Source organism: Ornithodoros turicata, chromosome 1 (genome assembly GCF_037126465.1).
Source record: "Ornithodoros turicata isolate Travis chromosome 1, ASM3712646v1, whole genome shotgun sequence".
NCBI classification, from domain to species: Eukaryota; Metazoa; Arthropoda; class Arachnida; order Ixodida; family Argasidae; genus Ornithodoros; species Ornithodoros turicata.
The window spans coordinates 137,899,645-137,912,263 of NC_088201.1; the positions used below are offsets into that span (position 1 = coordinate 137,899,645).

At 44.3% G+C, this 12,619-nt stretch overlaps 1 long non-coding RNA gene across 1 annotated transcript; it reads right to left on the reverse strand.

The window, feature by feature from the left end:
* Positions 1 to 952: 952 nt before the first annotated feature.
* LOC135369783 (uncharacterized) lies at positions 953 to 11,942 on the reverse strand. Its single transcript, XR_010415123.1, has 3 exons — positions 11,803 to 11,942; positions 1,103 to 1,150; positions 953 to 1,033 (listed from the first exon to the last, which is right to left on the reverse strand). It is a non-coding gene; the product is annotated as an uncharacterized LOC135369783 (long non-coding RNA).
* Positions 11,943 to 12,619: the final 677 nt, after the last annotated feature.

The window sequence follows — 12,619 nt, forward strand, 5'->3', positions numbered from 1 at the left end:
CAACTATTCGCCGGGTTCTACAGGTATTCGCGTCGTATTCGCTTCCGCCCTGTCACTATTCGCTTCGTATGCGTTTCGGATTTCAAACCACTGGACTGAAGAGGATGCGACCGTCCCTTTAAAATCGTAGAGTCTTTGACTAGCTGCTGACGAAGCATAAGACGTCTGCCTCTGCACGTGTGCCTTACGTTGTGTAGTCTTCTCAAGGAACGTTTTCAGTTGCAAGTCAGGGCTTGTCCTGCGTGGTTCTCTCCCTTTTGTTTTGTTCTGTCTCCGCGCCTTTCGTCTTATTACGAAGTTTGCTCCATTGAATGTCCTTGTCGCATGACACATGGGTCCCTACTCTCGTCAAAGTAATCGACCTCGATTACTTTGTCTCTTGCCTGTCTCTCGTCCTTACGTGATAGAAGGTATGAAGAACAGAGGTGAATGCCATGCACTCTCAACCAATAGTCGAGCACTTGCGATCCTGCATTCTTCGTGCTTTATCTGCTTTATTTGTCGCCATACTATAGGCAGACAACCCTTACGCGTAACATCGCGGCATCATTATTGTTATCTACATTATCACGAAAATTGTACGGTCAAGGGCCGAGCTATAGGTTGAGGGCGCGTGATGTTTATTTCTGTTCTTTACATAACACGCCTTCTTCACGTAACAACCAATGACAGGCGAGACACAAAGCAATCGAGGCCGATTACTTTGACGAGAGTAGGGCCCATGGTCACTGAATTGGCTCATGTATTGAGTACGCTAACAGTGGCTCGTGTGTGTTCCATATACCCGTATCAATCTACGGGGATGCGAGTGTATCGTGAAGTAGGCTTGGCTCAAACCACAACACGAAACTGGATCACTATTTTGCTGACGGCGCTTAGCTTCGTCAGGTCGGACACAGATATCAAGGCTGTGCCAGGTACTTTTTAAAAAAGTGTTATATCATGGTCGACACGACAATATAAATAGAGAACTGCGGAATATGGTAGGGCATACCTCTTGGTTCTGCTCCTGTTACCTCGCTGGCTTCTACAACTTCAATAAAATAGTCATGCGTCAGATGACCCAGGAAGCACACACATAAAGCTGGGGGATGTAACTTACACGACATTTCGCTGTCCGTCTCCATCCCACTCATCCAACTCATTTCGGCTGCAAAAGACAGGAAACAAATGAATGCAGAGAACGTTGTACCACGACGACATTTCACGAAATGAATGAAATAGGTTTCGCATGTTACAAGCATAGGCCGACATTTCCCAAAGAATTCATTCAACATCACATGATCGAATTTCCGTACAGCTCATGACATCACATCACCATCACAAACCATTACATCGTGGCCCATCATTCAACTTGAACTTCGAAACACGTCGCTTCACAACCCATAATTCAACTTCAACTTCAGAACTCACCACATCACAACCTCTCATTCAACTTCAATTTTAGATCTCATCACGCTTTGAAGTTGAATTCGTGTGATCGGGTGAGATGTCGGTGATGGATTTTGAAGTTGAATTCCGATTATGGGTTTTACAGTTGAATTCCAGTGAGGGCTTATGCTGTGTCGGCAGCATAGTGAACTCACTCATGATGAGCTTCATGAGCATCCCTCACGCTATTACCACTTTCATACCGGTGGCCCACATGTTGTTATAGTCCAGTTTGAAGGGGAGTGATCAGCTGTGCTTGAGGGTTTTGTATTCAGTTTGCGACGATAAGAGCGAGGCGCTATTAAATCTGTTATTTGTCACTTTTACGATACTAGCAGACGACGCAGAGAACGAGGGGAGTAGCAGACTTCAAAGGGCACCCATACTCCCTTTCTGTGACCTCGTTTGCGGGTTCTGTGAACGATGTACAATTTGCTGCCTACCTTTGACCAACTTGACACTTGTGGGCTGCATGTCAGTATCGTGTATTTTAAAGGGGTGATGTGTTGTGCTGTAGGGTTTTATATTTCATTCCCTACGATCGCAGCCAAGCGCGATTAAATTCGTTAGTTATCACTTTTAAGAGACTTGACACGAGGGGAGTAGTACACTTTAAATGACACCCGCACTCGCTTGTGGCTTGGTTATTGCTACTGCAGGTGCTGTGAACCATGTAAAATTTGCTGTCAACCACTTGCCACTTCGGTATACTGGTGGCCCACGTGTTGGCATAGTGCATTTTAAAGGACTGATGTGCTGTGCTTTATGGTTTTTATTTCATTCACTACGATCGCAGTGAACGGCGACTAAATCCGTTAGTTGTCCTTTTAAAAGACTTAAAACATGAGGAGTAGCACACCTTTAAAGAGAACCCGTATACCTTTTCCGTGACTTTGTTATTGCTATGGCGGTTGCTGTGCACCACCCTGTTGAAGAATACTACGGAAACGCTCTTAAAAACACAGCATTTTCTCAGAATTTCCTAAGAGTCTTCGTTCTTCGGATTTTCATACAGAGGATGCAAATGCCCATCATATCCTCACGGCAGACTTGTACGTATTTGGAGTATTGTATTTAAAATACTGTATTTTAAATACAATTTCCGGTATTTTGGTACTCTACTCAATACTTTTTGTTTTGTGTATTTGTACTCTATTTAAAATATATGTTATGGTATTTTCTACTCAATACACTAATTACATACTTTGGATCTCCCTCTCAAACTTTCTGTGTCTCGTCTTTCCATTATCTTGCGTGTTCAGTGGAAATTTCCTGAGTCCCTCGGACTTGACCCGGACATTGGCCCTTCTTGGAAGTCTCCATTTAGAGATCTTGCCCCGTATGTACTAATGCTTTGCGTATGAAGGTTCTATTATGTGTGCCCTAATGTGGTAACGCCGAATTCTGACCTCGCCGAGCAGGGACCTGCTAGAAGTTTGATTTGTTCTGGGTCACATATACTTAGTGGAGTTATATGATACCTCTTTGTCATCTTTTTGGGACTTCTGTTTAGATAACTCCTATCATACAGGAACGGCTTGCATAGTACGCGGGTTTCAGGTTATTCATGTCACATAGCGGCGACTCGCCGCATTGACCAGTGACTGGTGACTTTTTGAGTTCAAGGATAAATAGTATCTTAATTGTATTTCAAACACTTTTTGAAGTATTTCCTACTCTATCGTAATTACTTTAATTTTCATGTATTTATACTCTATCTTAATTACATTCTAACGTCAGTATTTATTATCTTATCTTAAATACATTTTTGAGTGTCTTGTACATGTCTGCCTCACGGGCACATCAATGAGAAAATATCCTGAGAGATAATTCAGGGTCTGACCTTGTGGTTTCTATATGAGAAAACTGTGTGATTCCTACAGGACGGAATTTCTCACGAACCTCTCTTACGAGGCCATACCAGTAGGGGAGCAACTCCGATTGACGATTTTCCCGATTCTATATGACGCTACGCTCGCCGTCCTTATCACGCCGTTCGCCTCCGACTCCGAAATAATCCCCATTGTGCACGGTTGAGGTCGCGAGTTTAAGGTGGAACGCTCACTTGCGTTGTTTGTTGAGGGGTAAAGTGTCGGACTTCGATACAAAAGGACCGCAGTTCGATTGGAGACATTCACGTCTTTATAATACCATCTGTGTGTGTATTGCCCATATTATCATCCGTACAAGTGTGATCGGATAGTACGGATGATAATATGGGCAATACACACACTGATGGTATTATAAACGAATGTTGCCAACACTGAGTCTTAGCACTAGTCGATTGCCAATTAAGAAATCAGGAAATGGCCACGGAAAGGTTCCTTCATATGCTATCAAAGCTCGCCCGATATGCCGGTATCTCGGAGGCTCTCAACTGGATGTACCAGCGGCTGTCAATTAGGCAGCACAGCGCTTACAATGTCAGTCTGGAAAATCCAGTGCTCGAAACAGTGTTTTTTTTTTTCTGCACTCGCTTACACAAAATTTACCTTGATAATACCTGTATTATTCGTGCAAAAATTACATTTTTGTATATATATTTCTGATAAGTAAGTGTTATCAAATATCTGAATTCATTTTCAAGGCGTTGGTGCCAAATACTTTTCAAAATTTCCGTCGCAAAATAGGCTGCTTATTATTACCCACAAACTTCGGTAACATATTTGAAAGACTCCTTTCACCCCTGTTTTCGCTTCTTTTTCTTTCGCATTACACCAGCCCAGAAAAATGATGTTAGTCGACAATCCCCAGTGACAGGGGACTTAGTTTCTTCTCGGCGTGGTGCGCTAGTTTGCCAAACCGTACAAAGGAGGTGAAGGGTGATAAAGACTTCGGGTCGACACACAAGAAACCAACCAAGGAAGATACGGAAACGTCGAGCGGCGAGGCCTCGCAGTGGGAGTCGGGAGTGCTTTTTTTCCTGGACGCCAAGAAAAACGATTCGACAAAAAATAAAAGGACACAGAGTAAAAAAATAATAATGGTCACCTGGCAACATAAGCGGTTCCCGTTTGAGTGGAGGAAAAAGTGCACTTCGACCTTCTTATCATGTGGGACAAGAAAATATATGCTTTTGTTTTTTTCTTTTTTTAGAAGAACACCTGAAGCGTACATTTTTTTCTCCAGATTTCGTTGCCTTGGATGCTGAAGTCTCAGTCAATTCAATCCAAACTTGAAAATGTGTAATTCGGTCGTGGAAAAAGTTGAAGAACTGGACACCATGTGAGCCAAATTCATGCGTATTTTAGGCGAATCACTATTCTTGCAGGTCAACCCAAAATTACAAAATGGGGGTTTCCAGAGATAAATCTGAGCGCTAGGTGCCAACTGAAGGAAAGATCACGGAGAAGTCATTTAATACAATCAAAGCTCGCCCGAGAGGCCGGATTTTCGTCTCCGGAAAAAATGTCCTCAGGAAGTACCGTCCCCAAGAAAAAACGTCCCCAGGAGAAATAGTCTCCGCAAGAAGAGTATCACGAAAGGTAGTTTTCGTAAAACGGCGCTATAGCGTAGCGCAGCGGGCGTGCCCAGCTGTGGGCAGGGTTGTACGCGGAAATAAATATTTTAAAATAAAACGCCAAAAAGTCACGGAAATGAAAGTTCCTGTTGCACAGTTGTTACAACTGTGCAACAGGAACTTTCATTTCGTAATGAGGGGGACATTTTGTCCGAGAACACTTTCGAGGACATTTTGTCCGGGGCCATTTCGTCTGGGGACATTTTGTTTGGATCCCCTGTAAAACCTGTTTCTGACCAACAGTAGAGAAATACTAGCATCCAGCGAACGATATCGTTAGCGAACTAATGCAGCGAATTATATCTATTTTATGTTGCTCTTTGAATGTAATGTAAATTGAATTATTCATTAACACACGAAAAAACTTAAAAAGAACTCCATGTCTCCCAATTTCAACAAATCCGCAAAGCTAATGATAACACTCGGTCGGCTGCGATGTGCTTCTTCGGCTATCTAGATTTCAGTTCATAGTTGCATCTATTTTTGAAGGGCTTTTAGTGCACAATTATCCGCGCTTTGCCCATCACACACTTTCTTTTCGTAGTAAACAGGATGCAGATTACTACTTTTCCCTTAATCTTCTCTGGCTACTCTATTTCCAAGCATCTAATGCTATGCATTGCAGTTATTTGATTTGTAATACAAGAGCCACAGCGTTTTCATAATCTGCACCATCCCATTCAGTGGTCATTAACTGGGGTGTCCACCCTGTGTCTCTTTGGCCTTTCCATTTTAAGCCTTCTGATTTTCGGCCTTCTGACAGTTCGGCGTTATGATTTTTCGGTGTTTTGGCTTTCGGCCATCTGATAGTTCGGCGTTATGAGTTTTCGGCCTTTTAGCTTTCAGCCTTCTGATAGTATGGCGTTATGAGTTTCGGCCTTTTGATAGGATCAATAATTACACTCAATCAGTCTAAATAAATGCATTGCATTTATTTAGACTAATGGAGTGCCAGTATTGAGCCTATTGCATTTATTGCAATAGCAGAAGCTATTCCAAAAAAAGAAAAAAGGAGAAGGAAGCTCCAAAAACTTCTTGAACTCGTCGTTATGTATACATGAAAAATATAAAATGTAAAACTTGCCGCGCGAGAAGGTCTCGGCGCACAAATTCCGTCTCATGATGCGCTGATTATTACCCACTTCAGCACTATATTTTGACACTCCGTTGTTTTCACAGGGTAGTTCACATTACACCAGACCTTTCGTTCAGCGTTAGTCACTAGTTCAGGGGAGAATAAGACCCGGAGTTTTGCTTTATCTGCGTCAGTAGGCCTCCCTTTGTTCGCGGTGCAAAAACAGACGGGTACAGGTTTTGGGTCATCCCACGCGCAACCAGCAAGGAGTGTCCAAAGATGGAAAATCCAGGGAACCGGTATCAAAATAAAGTGATCGAAGTCCCCGTTGAAAAATAAACTACTGTAAATAAATGTTATGTGGCTATAAAATAAACAGTTGTGCGCGGGAAACTGCCAAAACGCACTTAGACTAACCTAAACATGAAAATGCAAACACCGAACTTTTACTAACCTAATGATAAACTAACCAACGTGCTCTTCGGTCGGGGGCGCGGACTATTGCTCACCGGACAATTGCTCACCAAAAAACTGCTGAGGCCGGACAATTGCTCACCACAGAACCGTTGAAGGCGGACAATTACTCACCGCCTCTTTCACCACACTTATATTGTGATTTTATTTCGCGTTTATAGTGCTTGACTTTATGTTAGCTGAACTTCTTTTTTAGCTGTCTGAGTTGCTTCAAATAGATCTAGGAAATCCACCAGTGAAGAGGCTGAGACGAGAGGACGTCCACTTGCAGGCACGCCTGAAGCGTGTTTGTCAGGACCTGCGTCCATGGGGCGTTCCTATAGGATTATTTTCCAAGGGGGACAGCAAAGTTCTTCCAGGGGGACAAAGCGTGCATGCACCTCACCTCCTTCCCTGGGTCGGACGCTGCGGACTATGCGGGTGGTCACAGGTCCTTATTATTATGACATCTGAGAAAAAAATTCATGGCCTATGAATAAAAGGTGCAAAATTTTCACAAGTGACCTCGCGCGGCTCTCGGTACGCCCATACCTGCGTCACCAGGATCTCCCAAGACACAAGCCCGGGCAGATTTAAAAACACATATCTATTTAATCACTCATTCACAAATTTTCTGTGCCTGTCCAAGCCGGTTTAGCCAACCCAAGCCATATTTTAGCGACCGATTGGCTTAGTAGGGCGGACACGACTGAACAGCACGCATTAGGTGAGCATCAGGTGAGTTCAGTGTTTGCATTGCCGTGTCCAGGTTAGTCTAAGTTCGCTGTTGACAGTTTCCCGCGCGCGACTGTGCATTTTATAGTGAGATAACATTCATTTATAGTAGTTTATTTTGCAATAGGGATTTCGATAACTTTATTACGAGGTACACCCAAGTTCAGCTAACATAAAATAGTCACAACATAAAAACGCGAAATCAAATTACATATAAGTGCGGTGAAAGAGGCGATGAGCAATTGTCCGGCCTGAGCAGCTTTTTGGTGACCAACTGTCCGGTGAGCAATTGTCCTGGATCCGTTCCGTCGCGTCCGCCCCGCTAAGCCTAAGCCTCCAAAAATGTGACTCTCGTTCGCTAAAATGACTTGGACAGACATCGAAATTTCGAGTTTGTGTGGTAAATAGTGATGTCGGATTTTTAAACACTGTATATCATCGTACGAAGCAATCGAGCATTGTCGTTGGATTTCTTTGTTTCGAGAACTCGAATTTGGGTTCCGGAAAAGATGATTGCGTGGGCAGAAATAATGGTGCAGCGATCGCTTAATCAATTTTTCTTATTGGTTCACCTGGATGAAAAAATAAAATTACAATAAAATCAATAAAAGAAAGAAAGAGAAGAACAAAAAAGCTGCAGTTGTAAATGCCGTTATCCTACACTCTTAAAAATGAACTTCGCCACATAGCACGCTCCTAGCCAACCATCATCCCAAATGACAACGTTCTCACCCCCGATTTGTTGAAAACGAGAGGCGGAGCCTATTTTGTGCCGTACATAATGGCACAAAATAGGCTCCGCCTCTCGTTTTCAACAAATGAAGGCCGAGAACGTTGTCATTCGGTGTCCAAGAAATAATGCGCGAGCAGTCCAGAGGGTGCGGTATGCAGTGGGTGAGGCTGCCGCCACAGAGGAGTTGCATTGCGAGGACGTTTATTTTGTGGTTGTCCGTCACAATGCGCACAACCCTAAACCCAGTCTCTTCAATCTCCTTCAGAACGTATTTCATTAGCACGAACAGTTGCTCTCCTGTACAACCCTTAGTAAAGCCCGTACAGCCCTTGAAAAAAATTAATCACCTGGTCTACAAGGAAGCTGGCCCCTGGATGTTTTTCGTTTGCAGCCTCCACGGCGTCAGCAAATGCAGTGAGATGGCAATCTTCCTTCAATTTCCGTAGTTCCGCCTTGTATTTGTCGACATTTTGTTTGAGGCGCTCTACCTGTGACTTCAGTGCTTCAGGTCGCACTCTCTTCGTCGCCACTTCTGTTGATCTACGGCCGATGCCGCGCTTATGATGTCCACCTGGACGGCTTCAGTTTTGGTTTTGTCCCGCTCAGCACAGCTTTGTAGTTCCACGTTGCTCTCGGGGCCGCCGTCGTGGTCTGCCCTCATGGTGTCATTGTTGACTGCTTGGGAGGACGTTGTCTACAAGGAGCCGCTTGCGAGTAGCTTGCGGATGGCAGCGATTGGTGGCCTCACGTTTGAGCACGGCGGCATCACTTCGCGCTTTCTTGGCGCATGGCTGCATGTATTCCGGATAGTCATCGAATACGCTAGGAGTCGCGCCCCTCTTCAGTCTTCTTCGAGTTCTGCAGCTTTCGTAGTAGTCAGAGTCCAGAAAATGTCTGCTACAGACCACAGAATAACTGGACGTTGAATTTGGCACCCAGTCCTTCCGACAAATAACCCTCAGCCATTTTTCTCTCACCTCCGGGTCGCTGGGAATCTTGTGGAATGAGAGTCCAGGAACTTTTCGTTCGGAGCTTGACGTACATCTAGGTACGCAACAATAAGCCATAGCATAGCAGCGACTACACAATCGAAAGCGCGCCAAAACAGCGTGCGGTACCGCCGGACGGATAGGTAGACGCCTTGCAATAAATGGTGGCGTGTGCAACCCCCTTAATTTTTTTAGTTTTTAGTTTGTACTGTGTTTTGTTGTGTTTCCTGCAGAAATCCTAGTACACTGCAGTAAGTGTTTTATCGACAGCAACACGGTGTACATTTCACTTACGTCCTGTGAAACCCGTGCACTTGGCTGTTTCCGAAACCGAAACTTCTCGCATATGTGTTCACCTACTTTTTTGGTAACGTCATGTTTCAACACTAATGGTGCCGCGTGCCTTTAGGATGTTCCCAGAGAAACTAACGAGGGTTAGGGCCGCTCCCGCGGTCCTCGGTCATGAAATATAGTTTAAGGAGAACAGTTTAACCCGTCGCCTTCTTGGTTTAGGGACTTGCCCCCTTGACGCCTGTTGGATCGTCTTTTCTTCTCTCTTTCTTTCTTTCTTCGCCAACCAACTTCTAAGTTGCGGTAGTGACGCCCTATAGCGCCTTGGACAAGTTGGGCTCTTTCCCCATTCTCTTCTGAATGTCGATTCCGGACAAATATTTCATCAACACGCAGCTGATTGAGTAAGCACATTGTTTTTTTTAAATGAAAGCACAGCGCTTCAAAAAGAGCGATAAACGAAAACTGGAGGCTATTTTTATGCTACTTGAATTAGAAACAGGTGCTACTTGTTATGTAGTACCTGTTTGTAACAGCAGCATCAGAATTGTGGGTTTCGTTTTTCCTTTATTGCTCTGTGTGTGAAGGGCTGTGCTTGCAATAAAAAATGACAATAAAATGACAATGCAGTAAAAAAGGACACCCTGTACAGGGTGGTGGACGGCGTGGTGGCCTGCAGCGGAAGGTTTCCCTTTTTGCTGTGGATTGCCCATCACTGTCCTTACGCATAAACAAAGGATCGCTGCCAGAGTCCCTAGCTACAAAGGCAGCCACGACTCAAAGTACGTTCCACGTAATATTAGCAATCCTGGAGGGCTCAGTAGCACATCAACGCAACACCAATCACCGAAGAAATAAATTGCACAAGCGACCCGGACAAGAACACATAATGCACGATTTCTCTCTTTATCTTTGTTCAATTGTTGTTGTCGTTACTTTCCTTTCATTATTCACGATTATTGAGTCGCCTCCTTTCCATCCCCAAGTGGCACGGCGAATACGAAAAGCAAAGGGAATAGCGGTGCAGATAGTAGAAAATTATGAAAGAAAGAAAAAGGAAAAAAAGAAAGAAGAAGAAGAAAAGAAGAAGGTGAGGGAACAACCGGCTCTGCAACAACTAGCTAACTTCGGGGACTGTGCAAATGCGAATCGTGTCCTGCTTACTGTATATTACCCAAAAATTCCGCCAAAATACGCGTCGTTACTCCTTTTCTTTTTAAACATTTTACTGAGATTCCAAGCCAGGTTATGCGGCACAGGCCCGAACACTAAAGAATCATGAAAGAACTGATGTTTCTTTCATCGTTAATTTCTTCACTAGAGAATCAGTTCGGCGACTTCCCTCCGCTCCTTCCTTTCAGTCGTTGTACTTGAAGACTTTCTTGGGAATAAATGTGCAGGGATCCCCGTTCTGAGCTATATTCAACATTACGTGTGAAAATAGCGGCTTTGGTCAAGTTGCACATTCTTAAAAATGAACTTCAGCGCATAGCACGCTCCTAGCCAACCATCATCTCGAATGATACCGTTATCTGCCCTGATTTGTTAAAAACAAGAGGCGTACGCCTTTTCTGTGGCAATTATGAACAGCATAAGTGTCACAGAAAAGGCGTACGCCTCCCGTTTTCAACAAACCAGGGCAGATAACGGTATCATTAGAGGTGATGGTTGGCTAGGAGCGTGCTACGCGGTGAAGTTCATTTTTAAGAGTGTACTTGAAACTGACTGCAAAGTATACAATCGCAAATGTAGTCACACCCATGGTGGAGGCGTGCACCTTATTTGTGACGCTTATGCTGTTCATATGGTAGCTTCGTCTATCGTCGCCAACGAGTGCACAGCCTATCCGCACACTGCCTCCAAGATGCGCGAAACGGAAAATATAGCCCTGACGACGCATGTACAGTCTCCGTGAACGCGGCATACAAATTATGCAAAACGCAAAAAGTAGCATGATCTATCCTCGGCGATCGATGCCCAATACATGTAAGCACACGTTCCAATATGTGGAAAACGCAAAAAAATGTCAAATCTAAATCCCCAAATACAACCCCAGTAACTAGTGCACACTGCAACCGAACAATACGTACGAAACCAAAGTTATCCAAACGAAAAAAAGCAGCCTTATCTAACCTCAGCGACGGCTGCGTTCCCGAACACAACCTTGAAAGTGGGCAAAACCTAGGTATTAGTTTCAGTATTCGCAGCATTACGCGACTCATCCATACTGACACGCTTCCGCAGCGCTCGTATATGTACTGCTTGCGATACGATTGTCTGAAATCAGCACCACGTGATTTATCCCATTCCAAATCTCCAGCTGTTGGAAGAGCATTTATTTTGAGTAATAAACACTCTGCAGCCTATGGGATTTTTTTAAATGCAATAATAGAGCAACATTTCCGATGGCAACCAAGGAAATATTTGCTTCAGAACTACTGAAAGGCGATTCCAGACAACCGTGTCGAAAGCAGTATACGTAATGGTGACTACGAAAAGCATTCCGGGAGTCCGAAGATGCTGTTTCAAACCAGCAGGGGCCATCTACAAAAAACAACGCTCTTGGGCCGCTTACTCATTTTGGCGTGTAGGTATTCTTTGAAGTTCCAGCAAATATCCCGAAGCAGTAAGAACACCTGGGCAAGGCTCAGACAGAATGTATTAAGAATGTCGTATGATACACGCGATAACACGTCACGTGCACAGCAATGCCAAAGCCAGCTTCCCAGGCAAACACCGACGAAGTAAAAGAAGTTGATAAACTTAAAAGTTAAGGACGGAGCCTTAAAGGAACACGTCTTCTAAACGAACAGTCCCGTACAGATCGTGTAATTCCAAAACTTATCCGAAGCTATATTCACGAGCACTACATACACACAACCGTGAATGTTTTATTAGGAATAACGAAATGGTTTTCGGGACATTTGTCCAAATATACCGCTAGAGCAGACGACAGAAGTTCCATTTTCCTCGCATGGAACGTCATGCATGACGTCGTTAAGGTGGTAAGTTGCCCATTGGCTGAGCGGAGAGCAAAAAACTTGTTTTCGCTTGCCTCCTCAGACGCTGTCAGATATATGTCCTCAGAGTTATACCCCCAGAGATATACCCCTAGAAGTCGGCTGAGGACACACATTCTCCCACAGCGTTCTTCGTGAGGTTGCCCATCTCTGTGAGGCCGAGAACGGCGAGCACTTTCAGAGACGCCACCGCCACCTTCGCTTGCCTTCGTTGTCATGGCAATAACGCGATTTAATTTGGTGGTGGTGGTGGTGGTGGTGGTGATGGTGAAGGGGCTTGCCGATTTATTTCGGAAGGATTAATCACGCGTGACATTGTGAAATGTGATAGCGCATCTAGCAGCATCGACGATTTTATCGATATCGATGGGG